Raw genomic sequence first — 17,495 nt, 5'->3', positions numbered from 1 at the left:
TACATTGTGACCGAAAGGTTTCCGGAAATTCTCATTTAAAATTCGCGCGCTGTATATTCTTCGATATTTTAAGTTTATGTAGTTTGGCAGCACTAACCACAATCACTATGCCAAAAATGAGCGCGATCTGTCAGACAGTTCGTTTACGGCAGCTGTTGAAACCAGTTCACCTCAGTAGTGCGTTGCGAAAAAAACAATGGAAAAAAATATTGAACAAAGAGTTTGCATCAAATTTTGTGTTTCGAACGAAATTTCGTGTGCAGAATCTTGCGAATGCTACAAAAGGCTTATGGGGAATCAGTTTTATCGAAAACTCAAGTTTATGAGTGGTACAAAGCCTTTCAGGACGGTCGTACGACCGTCGAAGACATGCCGCGTTCTGGACGACCTTCGACCTCTACCACCGACGAAAACATTGAAAAGGCAAAGGAAATCGTGTTCCAAAATCCTCATGTGAGTGTTAGAGAGATAGCACGAGAGCTAGGCATCGGTCGTGAGATGGCTCGTTTGATTTTGGTGGACAATTTGTGTATGCGACGTGTCAACGCCCGGCTTGTTCCGATTCACCTCAATTTGTTCAACATTATCAACGATTTTAAGGCCAAACATTCAATAAATACCATCGAACAGCCACCGTATTCACCTGATCTTGCACCGTGTGACTTTTTCCTGTTTCCCAACCTCAAATTACCACTCAGAGGAACGCGTTTTGAATCCATATAAGACGTAAAACAGAATTCGCAGAGGGAACTCAAAGCCATACCGGAAAGCGCCTATAAAAAATGTTTTGATGATTGGAAGAAACGTTGGCATTTGTGTATCGCTTCTAATGGAGCATATTTTGAAGGAGATAAAATAAATATTGATGAAGGTTAAGAATTTTGCGTTTTATTTAAAATTTCCCGAAAACTTTTCGGTCACAATGTATCTGTTATTAAATTTTTAAATAGTAGTAGAAGTATTTTTAGCTTTATTTTACTTCATTTTAAATTTGTTGTATAACATAGAAATTTATAAGAATTATATTTTATACCGTGAGATTCCCCTAACTCAAATCGTCCACGGGACGGCAAAAAAGATCGAGTTAAGGAAAATTCGATTTATAGAGAAAACACTGTTTTGTGATTTTTCTACAAATACTTTTTATATAAAATATTTAGTAACATTTTTATGCTTTTTACCAATCTACTTTAAATTTCCAAAGTATATAATGATTTGAATATATACACATAATTTTTATTTAAAATATTCGATTATATGTATTGGCTTTTTGTTTATTTATTATTATGTTGAGGCTAGTTGAGTCAGTGCACCTGAGCACTTTTACTCTATATTAACTGCGAGGTTTCTTCAAAACCCCTCTTTGCACCTTGACTAGATTATTGTTTATCACTTCTTCAGACTAACCAATAATTGACCTCAGATCTGCATACCTTCCCGAGGAGCCTGTAACCATTCTGAGATTGAATAACGCGGTGTTGGTAACTCTGTCAGATTTCGCAAATAATTTCAATTCTATATACTTTATATATACTTTATGTATTTTTTGAGGGGATCAATCTTGATGTCCCTGAGGATGTCATTCGTCCTAATGTACCATGGAACTTTGAAAAGTCTTTTCAGAGCCTGGCTTTGTGCAATTTCTAGCTGGTGAATAGTAGTATTTGAAGCTACTTCTTGGTTACTTGTTGTTCTTTTTCTATATAAATTTCCAAATTATTTAACTGGAATATATATATCATCTAGTGCATTTGCTGTGGAATAAATAAATGTTCAAATTGTCTTGATTGCATCTTTATTCGCAGTGGCTGGAAACTGCTTTACATTTTTTTTATTAATATTAGCCAACAGAGGTAGATTTTTTGCTCTTGCAATAAATATTCATTGTAACATAGCTTCATCCAGAAATTTTTTTTTAAGTTTTTTTAAAATCGTTGACAAATTGTTACAAGGAATTCTATATCACCTTTTTCTACTTCAATAATTAAATTAATTTTTCCGGGATTGTCAAACATTTCATATTTCATTTAGTCATGTGATTAAAAGTCCACTATTTCACTGATAATAAGCACAACTCCATAATCGCATTAATTTACAATAATAAGAGCAGTTGTTAACCATTTAAGTGTCGCCGAAAGTTAGAATCCAATAATGTCGCGCAAGTTAGAAAAGTAATTGACAGAAGTATTTAAAAATATAAAGACAAAAATTCAAGATGTGGAAATAAATTTAAAGAGAAGTGGTAAATAGCTATGTGAATTTTTACTTCGAGTTACGGAAATATTCGAGTTAGTGGTATTCGACTTATGGAGAAAAAAATACAAGGAAGAGTTGTTGAAAATTCAAAGTTCGTACATAGCGGTTTGAGTTGTAGAATAATTCAACTTAGGGGGCTTCGAGTTAGGGAAATTTCACCATATATAAAGCTTACAGCTATGGAATTTTGGCCGTCCGCCGAAATTTTTGAATATAAGTATATATTATGTATACTATATCTTCAAACAATAAAGAAATAACACAACAATGAAAATTTATACCAAAATCTATATAATTCTACATGAGTCCTAAAAAATCATTTTACAATTAATTTTTAAAAATATGCAAGTCGAAGAGTTAATAATTCTTACCCGATAAAAGTTTCATTCGTCATCATATGTAGATTATAGAAATACATAGTTTCATTTTATGGAAAGTATATATTATACATATATAGTTCACTAAATGAATAATGAAATGTAATGCAGTAATGTGAATATCAAGCGATATGCCGAAAAAACCATATGTTAACAAGGGTCACTCTAGTTATCAGATAGTGCCTTATTTTCCAAAATAAGTTCATTTTGTTAATTACATTGATAATTATAAAGCTATGTACCATTTTCAATGTTATTATTTACAATTTAAGTTATAATTAAATTTACGAATTAACATCTAAAATTAAATTAAATAAATTGTACTATAATAACAATAAATATCAAAAATAATAAGAAATAACAACAATAAATCCAACATATATACTGAAGAAATCGTATAAGATTTTAATTTCTAAAATTAATTGAACCAATTTGGATTACATCGATAAATAAAGGATATGTTGACATTGAAACTTTTTATATCGAAAGAGTCTTTCGATATCCTGTACACACATAAGCTTAAGTAAAAAAGATTAATAAGCCAAAGTTGAGATATGACTTTCAATCAAAATTTTTTTTTGTATTTATTTTTGCACATTTTATAGAATCCAAATGTGCATTATTTGATATCACAGCAGACAATTTGACAGATCGTATAACGTCACTTGACATAAATTGCTTTTGTTGTGTGGCACAAAACATTGATGTGATAAATACAGATTAATCACTAATAGGATTTTTGGTGTATTGGGACATGAATGGTTTATGAAACAGTAGTGGTGGTTGGAATTACTTGAAGATTGCTTGAATACATGCTGCACTAAAAATATACTTTTTGTAAATAGATTACATATTAATAAAACATATAATTTTATTTTGTGCACTTAATCAGCTTAGGTATATTTTTAATATATGGGAAACGATCAAAAATACCAAAATTTTGTTTTTGTTAAATAAATGTTTGTTCGTTCTCATCGATAAAAATTAACTTTTGAACATGCAATATTTATGCATATGTCACCATATGTCATTTGTAGATTGATGAAGTGATTAAACCAATTATTTATATAAACTAAAGCAGAGTTGCAATAAAGAAAGATACACGTGTAAATAAACAAAATGAAGAAATTACAAAAATTAAAATATTTATCAAATATGCAATTAATATAATACTCATTATCTATTTAAAATAAAATAATTGACTCCATCTCATATTATATAACAATGTAAAAATATATATACTTTATTTTACTTTATTTACTTATAGACTTTCATCAATACTTTGGAAATGAAAAATGCAAGAGAATTTCACAGAATTTTACTTAACCACAGAAAATTATTGTTCAACCCCACAAAATTGGCTGGTTGGAAAATGTACGATGATTGAACCAAACCAGAAATACTTCGGTTAAGACTTTGTTAAATGAAAGCAATATAGAGTTTACCATTTACTATACTGATAATTAAAGCTAACCGGTTTTAAAAGGGCCGTCTTTCAACGAGCTGACAATTTGTCAAAACTTTTTAATATTAAAAAGATATTTTAAGCTCTGCACACTAATAAACGAATTAGTTCCAATACACACATTAAGTTCAAAATCGTCTTACATTCCAAGTGAAACACTAACAAATCCACCCAAAAAATAGTGTACCAGTGACAACACTAATTCGAAAAACAAAAAAATGGAAAAAATTAAAAACATTTATAAAATAATTAAATTTAACATTTTTTCTATCATTAGGGATTCTTTCAGGAAAGCAGCAGGGAGAACTAGAACGTCTACTTTTTGATCTACTACAATCCCCTATCTGCTTAGAAGTATATTCGCTGAATGCGAAGGTAGAATAACAAATTTTTAATTCACAAAAATTATATAATCATTAAATCGATTTGGAATAATTATTGATTTCATAATTAGAATTGTTTATAATATACCATATATAGACCTGCCATCCTGCTTTCCAAAAGATCATCCTGAATTAATTCAACTTAGGCACCATGAAATCTAGTAAATAAGTCCAGGCTACTTATTCAGAGGCCCCTTAAAATTATTTACACACCATTATGTATTTATTATAGTATATTTTTTTAAACATAATTTGTAATGCAATGTATCAGTCCTTAAGATTCTAAAACTTATTGTTAGGCTTTAAATAAAAGCGATTCAATAAAGATATATTGTTAAATAAAAAAAATATATATAGTTTATATAACTATAATTAGATTAGATTAATTTGAAGTAATGGCTTATAAAACCGCTGTACCAAAAAGTTCTGTCTGTATCTATATCTTCACATATGTAAAAGTAAGTAACTGAAAGTACTATATTAGAATTTGTATTTTTATAGTTACTTATGTTACTTATAACTTTTTCTATTAACAATTTTCTGTTAAATTTTTAATTAAAGATTTTACTAATTACGTCAAGTATAAATCAACTAAAAGACATAAATATACAAACTTAAATTGATAGTAAAAAACCAATTAACAAAATTGATTGTAAATTACTCACGCATTTAGTTCGTGTGCTTAATAAATTGCGTGCATTTCCTTAATAAATACAATTTCTTAGAATTTGCATAATCTGAATGCTAAATTAATACGAAAAAAAATGTTCAATTATAGGCAAAATATAAAAAAAATTAAAGATTTTATCGTGAATGTGCATTTCTAGTGACACAAAAAGTGTCAAAGCACATTAATGTGATTCAAAGACACGTATAAATGCCGCTAACAAGTTAAAGATGCATCAGTAAGAGAAAAAAAAATTTTATAGAAATTTTATATAAAAATAATACACGAAGATGAATTCAAGTAAAAATAGTTTTTCTTTATGTCTGGAAAGTGTGTTGTTAAAACCGGCAAATTTGCCAAGATAAACTATTAAACCAACATGAAAAACTAATTTAGTTTGCATGAAAAATGTCTGAAATTGATACCAAAAGAAAAATCATTTATTGATCTCTGTTTGGAACCCTAACTTAATGAATGCTGCATTTGAACTATTTTAACTATTTTTAGAAAATGGTGAATTCATTTTATTTAAGGTAGTTACTTGAATCAATGTAAAGAAAGACATGTCTACTCCTAATTACTTTAGTGCCTTGATTTAATCCTATCACATCTTAAGGGACAATTCCAGAAATCTAGTAATCTAAAAATCTTGTAGCCTTTGATGTTTTGACATAACTTTTCAGTTCTTCAAGTTCAAATTCAAATTGGCAGCTTTTTTCGCGAACTATGGGTCCGAATCAGTCCATAAAGAAAGCCAACGCGATTCGAATGTTAACATACTGAATTTTCATCCCTTTACAGAAAAGGTTTTTTTAAGCATACCAATTTAAACGCAGACAATAATATTTTCGAGAGACCCACTCCACTTTGGATCGTTTGCTTCATTCTTGATAATCATTCTTGTTAGGCTTATCGTTATCGCGGGGCATCGATCAATGAATAAAATCATCGATAGTCACAGTCGCCTAAATCATTACAAATAACGGTGCTTGACTTCTTATTGACCTGACTTCTTGTTGATCCCTCTGTTAAAAAAACTGCGTGTAATCATCGAAACCCACAGTCACCTATTATATACTAAGTGTTTTATGCGCTTCGTGTCATAAATATGATGTCATCGCCATATGCACAGAGCGTTTGTTAGACAAACTAATATCACAGTGTAAACTGTATAAAATATTGTGCATGCATGAACTATTTTTGTTTAGTTTAGTTAACACTCTCTCGTGTCATAGAGAACTGCAACTAATCGCATTAGGTCATATAGATACCTGCCAAAACCGCTACGTCCAAAATGTTTGTTCTATTAGAATTTTCCATTGCTGGTCTGAAGTTCCCAATCATTCTCAGCACTTATCTAGTATATCTTTAGTGATCATCAACTTTTCAATTATCCAAATTATATTAACAGTTGACCCAACATATAACTAGTCTAATATGTCAAATGCGACCAGCGTTTTGTTTCAACTGCATTTTTTGTTTCTTTTCGTAGATTGGATTCCGCATTGCAACTGTTATTTCTGTTAACGTAAATATATCCAACGACATTAACACAGTTGATATTTACTATTACAAGTCAAAGTCACTGAGTAGACATATTCTAATATTTTTTACAATTTTTTAGATCATGGTCAAGTGTATTGGCTGTTTACCACACTCCATTTTATCATAATTAATTTAATTTAAGATAGCCGACAAGAAACTTCGTTTATCAAAATGCATAGTGAACAGTTAAGTTTTTACACCAACAAAATTGACCAAAAAAATAAATTAAACAAAAAAATACTTCACCACAACTGAAACTAATCTTAAACCAAATCTAGTTTAAAAACGTTTTCATTTTTCATAAAGTAAACCTGTAACTCTAAGACTTTGCAGGAAGTAAATCAAGCGCGCTTTTGCCAGGCTTGAGTCTAAATTTACATAATTATCAGCAGATAATGAAGCATTGAACAAGGTGCAAGAGTGCAGCACTTTATGATAAAGTAGATATGGAACAAGAAAAAATGTATATATTATATTTGTAAAGTGTATAAGTGCATATAGAAGAGCACCAAAAGTGTCAAAATGAAAAGTGTACCATGATTGCCACGTAAATTATAAACACCGCACATAAATCTACAAAGATTAATGAGGCGTTTATATCACCCGAAGCGGCCTCTGTGCGAAGATAAAAAATTTAAAAAAAAGTTAAGGAAGCCATCAATAAAAAAAATTTTCTCTTAATATAAGTTTGCAGCATACCTCAGCTAATATCTTTATAAGGGCCAAGGATGTATGAGAGCAGCTTAAGATTACTGCTTTCATTATGTGGCTTAATTTAAACCAACTGAAAGGTTGATTACTGGCGCTGACTCATGCTATATTGTACGAGTACTCCAGTTAAACGTGATTATCAAATATAGACAAGGTACGATTCATAATAAAGTTGCCCGGAATGTTGTTAACCAAATGCGGCTTGTTGGATAATGAAACGAAATCTCAATAAAATAAGTAAAATTCCACAAAAAATATTAAATAAATCGCACACAAAGCAGTCGCTTAAGAAAATGAAATACTTTTTTATTTATTATCTGTAAAAACGAATCTAAGAGGCGGGAGGGCGTTTGCCACTTTTAAATTTAAACGTTTTACATTTTGTTTAGCGCGTGGGTAAAATTTTCCAATGAAAATTACTACGAAAAGGTGGCGCAGTTAAGATTTATGATCTTAGATCATGGTTGGGCTAACTTATGGTCAAATAAATTTTGTAAAGATTTGCTTCATAGAATTTAAGATAATATAAATAGAATATAGAGATTACTTAAGTATCTTTGCGTTCACAAACAGTTAGTGATGACATTTATAAATAAAATTAATAATAATATGATATAAAAAGTGCTATATATTTTAACTATTTCATCCAATACTAGAATCCAAGGATAATATATTCAATTTTGTACAAATATTAGTATTACAGTAAAGACGACATAAGTATAAAGTTTAGCATTTTCAACATTTACAGAGATATAATCAGCCATTTCAATTAACGGTCGCTCTTTTCTTGAATATGTGAGATATATTGTGATTTGCTTAATATTGAAGGCCCCAACCTAAAATAGTTGTGTGTTTGTCGATAGAGCGTAAGATACACAAATATTTTTAAAATAGTAACATTTTTGTGATAAGGTCATCTAGTTGATTAATCGGTAAGGTAGATCTACCACTGATGCATCCTAAAATTTTATTAACTGTGGACGAATAGAAACGAAACTTTTGATGATACAAACCCTTCGAAGGCTTCTGCATTTATAAAATTATTTTATATCATCAGTTTATACATTATTCAGAAAAGTAAAAGCCTAGTAATAATTTAGTTACATACAAGAATTGATTTTTAATTAAAACACAACACATAAACATGCAAGAATTTATTGTTCGCCACGTTTATTAATTCAATACTTCTTTTAATCTCTTCTAATTAACACTAAAATTCTTGTTTTCTTTATACAAGCACTGAGTAAAATAACTGCATTATGTTACCTATATTTTATACTTTATCATATTCATTATCACATTTTATATTATGTATAACATTACTAACAACATTACTCCACATACCTACTAATCACATAACCAAACTAAAGTAACTTAATTAATAAACATCGGTATTATACTACTAGCAAGAAATTGCTGAAAAAATTTAATATTGAGAGCAAATCTAATATACTATATGCACAATGCTTATACTGATACATAAATTCTAAAGATAACCAAAATCTAGTTACACAGAAACAATATTATTTGATTTACCATTTGTTTATTTCAAATGAATAACATCAGTTTTCCCTAATAAATGTCCAAACTGTATACTTTTTTGTTTAAAGAAATATATTTTCGTTCTAAAGCAAGTTTCCAAGTAAAAAGTTTCCCACCTCTGCAGTTGACATTGATAATATTAGCAGTTTGATAGATGGCAATGATGATGGCCCACAAGCGCACTCCAAAAATATTACTAACTTGCTAACTGCATTTTTTAAGAAACGTAAATTAACAACAGTTGGCAATCTGAATTCGGTATTAATGGCCTGTAGCTAAAATTCTTCTGATCTTGTTTTCTTTTTAATCTTCAAAACAAAACCAATAATTTATATACAGAATTATTTGACGCCTCCAATTTGCACGATTTTTTTTGAAAGGTCTTCCACCAACAGCTGGATTAATAGCCGCTACAAAAACTGCAGGAGACGTGATTGGCTTCAACTTATGACATGCGTCTGTAAGAGTTTTGTGATAATTTACAAAGAAAAATGCGGTAAGTTCAAATCACATATTGCACTGCATAAAGTCAATAGCATCTTATAACTATTTTTACATAAATATTAAGTGTAACCCACACACTAAACCACCTTTAACCCTTGCACAATACAAAAATTATTAGAAACGCTTGCATATATGAACGCATCAATTGTGTATATGGACTACAAACTGAAGTAAAATTTATGGTACTGAAATAGGTAGGAAAAATTATGTAGAGTCTGCGGTGCATGAAATTGTGCGTATAGATGTTTTGACACTGCAGTATCCATAAATTTATTTGTTATATGAAAAATGCTACCAAGGAACTGAGTTAATAAAGAGCGCAATTGTGAATTCAAGATCGGTGATTGCGAAGAATGGGTTTAATAAATAAGGGAACAATTTCTGTTACTTAGACGATGGCTTAAAATTTAATGGAAAACTGAACCACTTGACGCAAAAAAAAATTAATTTAAAAGTTATTTATGGAGTTATTTACAATGGGATTTGTTGCTGAGCAATGGTATTATGTTTAATCAAATGTATTAGGATAAATTGGCTAAGACTTAATAACATAATACATTAAATTTAATTCTTAATAATATTTTAAATTAATAAATAATTTATTGTTTCAATAATGCATTTGCATATATGTTTAATTACAAATTTATTAAATATAGTTAAATGTAAAATCATTAGCTTTATACCAATTGGAGAATGATTTGCAACTTGTTTAAGTAAAGACAACATTTAACAAATATTACCGGGAGGACATCCCGATTCAAAAATTTTCCAAAAATGCGAAACTTTGATGTATGTTACAGATATATAACTTCTTATCTTTTTTTTGACATAAATTAAATGATTTCTATTAAGATAATATGTGATTTAGTAAAAAAGTGCAATTTATTGATTGCACAGGTCTCCATAGAGATCCTGCCTATAACAAATTCCTTCCTTTAACGAAGTTTTGTTGAAAACACATCGATTTTTTATATTTTTTTATATTTGAACCTTTCTATAGCGAACCTCTCTATGGCGAATTACTCTCCATAACGAAGTTCGTTCAGACATGTAAACAAATTTTTGTATACCCAAAAACGTCTCTATAATGAACTTATTCAAATAAAATTTAAATACTCAACTAACACGTTTTAACTTATGTGAAACTTCTTTGTAAACTGCATCATATTCGATATAAGCTTGTGGATATACTATTCGGGATGGGAACTATTTGGCTCGCGAATGGAATGGTGAAGGGGGGAAAAAACACCATGTGCATTTGGTGAAAGTAAAAAATTTTAAACGAAAGAGTGGTTACCAAACACATGTGTGTGCTTTCGCTCTTAAGACGACTAGTAAAGAATTTTTTGAGAGGTTTAGAAATGTTTGCGTTTAATAGACTGGATAGAGTTTCTTAGCAAGAAAAAGTTAAAATGTCCAAACAAGCAAAAATAACAGTCTTTTTGCGAGTTGAATAAAATATATTTCATAAAGAGGTTTTTGGCTGACTATACAGCGAGTATTGCCAAATGCCCATCATCAGTGGTCTTATTCGTAAATAATTATTCTTGAGACTGTAAGTACCAGGAATCAAACTCGGGTTCTGCCAAATGTGAAGCTCAAAATCAGCGCACTAACTGACCCAAAGCTGTACTTGACTTTTTATGTTCGCTAATTTTTCTGTAGTTCTGTTATTTTGCTATAAAAATATTTAATAAATTATAAAAATTTAAGTTCTATATAATAATAAATTAAAAAGTAATGAATAAAAACAATCCTTTTAAATACGGCAATATATGATTAATATTTTTAATGTCATGTTTGTTTATATGAATAAACATGTATTAAATATACTTTTAAAATAAATACGTACATTTTAAGTAAAATAATAATTCTCAGTAAAATATACAAAAATCCTAACAAAAGAAAATTTGTTTAAAGTTTTTTTTCAGGCACCAACAACTTCATTACAGAGAGGTTTGACAGTATGTTAGCACGCATTTATCTCCATTTATTTTTTTATTAAAGTACTGCTATATAATTTGAACGGTACAATACATAGAGATTACAATAAATATGACATGCACTATTGGAAATGGATGTCAAGAACATAATATTGAAAGTTGGACTAAGGATAACTTGGCATAAAACAGTTTCTGAAGAGACGAAAAAACAATTAGCGAATTACGAATAATAGTACGAAACAAAATTAATTGGAAAATTTTGATTAACTAATTTTGTAAACAATTATTATTTCCTTCAAAGAAGAATCTTTGAGAATAATATCATTTGATGCTGTTATAAAATTTGACAACTATCAATGTCAAATAATTTATTTATTTCCTTAAGTTAAACATTTAAAAATACAACATTACAATGTACAACATGATTTAAAACACTTTAAATAAAATCTGACACAACATCTTATCCCCCTGCGTTGTTCCTATTACTTATGATGTAAATTATTGCTCCAATAATGTTAATTGTTTTGACCCTAACGGAAATTACTGCACACCACAAGCGCCTATTTAAATACTTGATTTGTGATGCAGATATGCTCAAGTAATGCGCCTTCAGCTACGCACACATAATTCGATTTGAAGTATTTATGTACTATGGCTGCGTTCTATTTGTACCTCTTTGTTGGCTTCATCTGTCAAATGTGAACTACCACCCCATTAACATTTATGCAGACCTTGATCTTGAAAATGCGTGCACGCGTGTACAGTAGATTTAGAAGTAACTTGAGACTTTCAATCTGTTCGCTGCAGTAGACTACATACTAAACGTCTCGTTATAGATATTCCTATACATATGCATACGAGTACATACGAGTACACTGGTATTTTCATATTTAAAAGTAAAAAATTTTAATTGTATCTCGAGTTTAGATATCGTTTGCTACTTGTAACAGTTTTTAAGGGTTCATTATCGTACATTTCAGAGGATTTAGCTTAACAAGTCATTTCGCTTTTAATTTAATTTCACTTAAGTTCATATAATGCAAACATATCAGAATTATTTTTATTTTCTATTTTGAAAATTAATTGATTTGGGTCCTTTAGGGTAATAGCCACAGCACTGTTTGTGTATTTACAGTAAACGTGGAAGACTTTTGTAAAGGTTTTTAAAGGCTTGAGATGATTGTATTGTGTATCTTGAAGTAGCGAATGTCAGATTTCATTTTCAATGTCAAGTTTTAAACCATTAAGTGGCTTGAAATTTGATATTTTATTAGTTTATCTGCTAATTGATTTATTCATTTTTTATATAAAAGTAATAAGAACTTAATATGATGAAGAGGAAAACGTAATAAAAATTTAAATTAATCCTTTCGTCATTTAAACATTTTTGATGTATTATAGTAAAGAAAATATTTAGGTTAGGTCTGATGAACAGAATATAGGAAGATGAATTTTCTGGAAGGATATTCAGTTCTAACGGATATTCAGTTCTAACTGAATATTTTAACTATGCTAGTTTTGATATTTTCTATAATTTAGAATTGTTAGAATTCGCATCAGGGTGCCCCAAATTGATTCAATCGGACAGTTTTCATATGCTGAAACCCAAAGATAGATTCATAATAAGGTTTCTTGTTTTTTGCTCATCAGAGCTGGATATAAATATAAATGTGCTCTACATTTTATTACTATTTGTTATCTACGTGTCCTATAAATGTACCTATATGTAGTTATTATCATTGTAAGTGCAGCGTATGATTAGTGACTTGTATTTAGAGCTACATCAGACGTTGAAATTACTATCAGCTTTTCAGTACATCAAAATATAGCACTATAAAAGCGTTGTTTAATGATAGTGTATATATTACAGTGCAATTAATGCCCACTGGACTTAATTTAAAACTTCATTACTGGTCAAACGCTTATACAGAAAGCTAAATTTTAATATAACAGTACATAAGTACTTTTTTTAAAATTTAATTTCTTTAGTTGTATTTATTATAGTTATTAATTTTATTTAGGACTACATAGAATTTTGATACATACTCTTCGTGTATAATCCTATATATACAAATATATAGGTTTATAAAGCTGAGTAAGCATTTTAGAGAGATTTATGCTCTATATCGACATATTCACAAAAACAAACCGTTGTTTGTAACCCTTGAAGTTAAATATATCGACTCGTGTACACAATACTCCTTTCAACTTTTAAAACAACCTACAAAATTTCAAAATAAGCCTAATATCTTTAATTCCAAGGCCATATCTAAATTCAATTAGACTCTTCTACTAATTTCCTTTACATTTCTCGTGATAATTCATGAATTTCAAGTAACTCATCTTTGTCTTTCGAGTTTTATATATAGATACACATCTTCATTTTGAACTGCATTTTAACATTTTTCCTATAGCATATTGGGGGGTATCCGTAGCAAAATCGGCTTTCGCAATATTTATTGTTGTCTTAAACTCTACATAGATCATTAATTTATTTTAGTTTATAACATTAGAAATATATATAACATATTAATACAAAATCATTAAATTCAGCTAAACCAAATAAAACTGTTCATTCGAATCTAAATGCAGATCACCGGAAGAGACTTCAACTTTGTTTTCAAATTATATACAGTATTAAAAAATCTTAAATCTCTTAATATATACAACAAATTACATTCAATAAGTATTATAAGGAAATATGCATATACACATAAATTAATAATTTCCGCAAAAATTTTATTACTTAATAATAAATAAAGCATAATATTTTTATATTTTTTCTTATATAAGGTGTTATTAAAAAAAGTTTCATATCTAAACAAATATGTAGTTTCGCGCCAATATTCATATATTTCTGACGCCAGTATATCATATAAATGATAAAATAGTTGTAATTCCTAAAGTGATTAATACTAATAACTCTCACTAATTGCGTGTGCATCGTTGTAAAAGGAAAAAATAAAAGTTTAAATGATTAGTTATCGTTTTGATCTTTTTGACTTAATTAAGAGAAGGAGTTCCATAATGATATTATTAAAAAAACATCTAAGTTCTAAGCTAATTGCTAACTTCAATTAGCAAGGCGCCTATTTTCTTTATTTTATTGCTGTGCTTATTCGGCTAAAAATAATTTTTAATTAATTGACTCATTGCAGATTAAATACACATATATTATAAATTTCCTGTAGCGTAAATAGCTGTTAAAACTGACAATATGTGGACAGATTTTAATAAATTACACTAATGGGCTTAAGATATATGCAAATTAAAAAATTAGTTTTTTTTTCACTAAAACTGAACAATTAATAAATATCACTTTTTAATTAACACGTAATAACATACGTATAGCATAAAAATTTTATTGATATTGAAATATTTATGGGAAGGTGCTTGAGACAGTTTCACCTACAACAAATTAATTAGCATTTGATTTACGAGCCTTGCCGCAAGCGACCAATTATTACAGCTGTCGAACTGAAACATGTGTACTGGTTGCAAGAATATTTTCAATACATAAATTCATAGTAAAATGGTTTAAAACGGTATGTACTTAGTATATTTAAATAAATTATAAGTCTGTTTATTAATTTTAATTCACCGCCATTTAATGCGCTTAGCTTACCATTAGGCGCCATTACGCTTTAAGACTATAGAATTTCAAGAGTCGTAACCTACTCCGAGATCCATATATAGATCTTAAGCCTTAAAGGCTTCTATTAAATTTTAGTAATTAATTATGGTTAAAAACCAGATTAAAAATCTGGTTACTTTTGATATATTAGTTTTCTTTGTCATTATTTAATACATATGTTTTTATTTTTAAGCGTAATATTTGTACTTGTTAATCATAAATATTAATTCTATTATTTATAAACCAATCGACCTACTGATATACAATAATATGACATCTAATGATTTATAGACTTTTCATGTAAAAAAATTAAAATCGTTTCCAATAATAAATGAAGGGTTCAAAAATTATACGAAAATAAATTTTTTAGTGCCATGTCATTTTTATAAAAACCTTTACTACAAAGGATGTAAATATATTTAATGGTATAAATGTCACATCTTGCATTCCTAAGGCTAACTTTTCTAATTACCTCGATTTTTTTGCTCAAACATCTGTCTGTAATAAGACATTATCGATTACTATCACCTGTAATAAGTATAAAGAGTTTGTAAATTGCATTACTGTTTTTAATATTAGGAATTTTCCTGATGAAGACAAAATCGAATTTTCCGAAATACGTATAGAAATATACAAAAAAATAACGTTTAAAATAAAAGTTAATATTCCTAAAAAAATAAAACCGACCAGCAATTCTTATTATTTACAACACAAAAACATTCGTATAGAGTTTTTAACTAAAAACATAACAATAACAATAACAAATTACTTAACAGTTCGAATATTTTAGAAAGAAATACCACAATAAAATGCGGCGATAATCGCTAATGAGTTGAAACTAATCTTTTATTACCCATTGCAAGTTAGTTATATACAAAAAAGTTTAGAAACCACACGGTCGAGTCCTAGTAAATACTTCCAACAGCAGAAAACGTCCTCATACTAATATCTGCTAATATTATATTTGTATTAGAAAAAGGTTGACAAAATAATTTAGTCATTTTCCGAATCTGCAGAGTAAATTATATGAAAGGATTGGTTGAAAACTCCTATTCAAGTATAAAGAAAACAAATTTATTATTATTATTATCATGTCTTATTACATGTCGATAATAATTTCAACTTAACGTGCCAACAATAGCGTACTCAAAAATTCTTGATTAGTAATCTAGCGGATATTGTTAACATTTTATTTGGGTCAGTACAAATACTTTTTAAGGATGTGTCGTACCTCAGTTTCGTAAAAAAATAGTCTACCAAACAATGTTTACTGATTATCTGTATAAGACTGATTATCTGGATATATGATAATAGCAGATGAAACTTGCTTACGACTATGTTTAACTATAATTTGTATGGCTATGCATACAACCCGGAAAGAACCATTCAATCAAGCGACTTCCATGCAAAAGGCAGCCCGAGATAGAAAAAAAAGGTGCCAATATACATATATCGTGATTGCTTGATTTAGATTATGTGGCTTATAGTTCTTGGTAAATATTATATAGCCTTTTCATACTCCTAACATAGCCATATTAAGTTTATCTCTTAATAATTTTTTTTAATATATTTTATTTGGACTTTTTCTTATTAATTAATTTTTGTTGGAATTAATAGTAATATACTATAAGAATAATTTCTATACTATTTCTGAGTCACAATGACTACAAAATCTCTTTAGATTGCTTGATTTAGATTATGTGGCTTATAGTTCTTGGTAAATATTATATAGCCTTTTCATACTCCTAACATAGCCATATTAAGTTTATCTCTTAATAATTTTTTTTAATATATTTTATTTGGACTTTTTCTTATTAATTAATTTTTGTTGGAATTAATAGTAATATACTATAAGAATAATTTCTATACTATTTCTGAGTCACAATGACTACAAAATCTCTTTTTTTTTAATTTTGTCAATTATTTCATAGAATTGTATTTATTAAATGTGAAATTTTAAATATTGCACATCCACTTCTTTTAATTCCAAATTAACTTTTTAAAATGGGATGCAGTAAATTTTTTAATAATTTTGTTGCTATATAAAGTTTCCAAATGAATTAAATTCACACGCTAACTTTAAATGGTGTCATTATAATGGCAACATTATGTGAAGTAAATATCTTTTATCTCCACATACTTTGTTTATGAATTCGAGCTTTTGTTTATGCAAGTGCGTAGAGACATAAAAAAATATATCTTTCAACAAAACGTTTAACATAAGCAATATATCATATCCAGTAAGAGTACACATACCATAGTTTGTATCTATGAGATATTAAAAATATTTTGAAGCCTATAACAAGTTAAGCTATTAAAACTATTAGAAACATTTGCATGCATATTAATTATGTCTGTTATTTTTTCTTTTGTTGAATTTTCCTAATATAAATTGCGACCCGCGACCTCCGCTGGAGCTAATATACACAACAACATTTGTTGACTCTTGCAACATTATTTATCTGTAA

At 28.6% G+C, this 17,495-nt stretch overlaps 1 protein-coding gene across 1 annotated transcript in view; it reads right to left on the bottom strand.

Annotated features, from left to right (window-relative positions):
- LOC119677401 (putative elongator complex protein 1) overlaps positions 1-17,495 on the bottom strand; it is a 279,253-nt gene that overhangs the window by 204,772 nt on the left and 56,986 nt on the right. The gene's annotated exons all lie outside the window — the stretch shown is intronic.

Source organism: Teleopsis dalmanni, chromosome 2, assembly GCF_002237135.1.
Source record: "Teleopsis dalmanni isolate 2A chromosome 2, ASM223713v2, whole genome shotgun sequence".
NCBI lineage: Eukaryota > Metazoa > Arthropoda > Insecta > Diptera > Diopsidae > Teleopsis > Teleopsis dalmanni.
The sequence above is the reverse complement of the archived record's forward strand: the minus strand, read 5'-3'. Positions and strand labels throughout refer to the sequence as shown.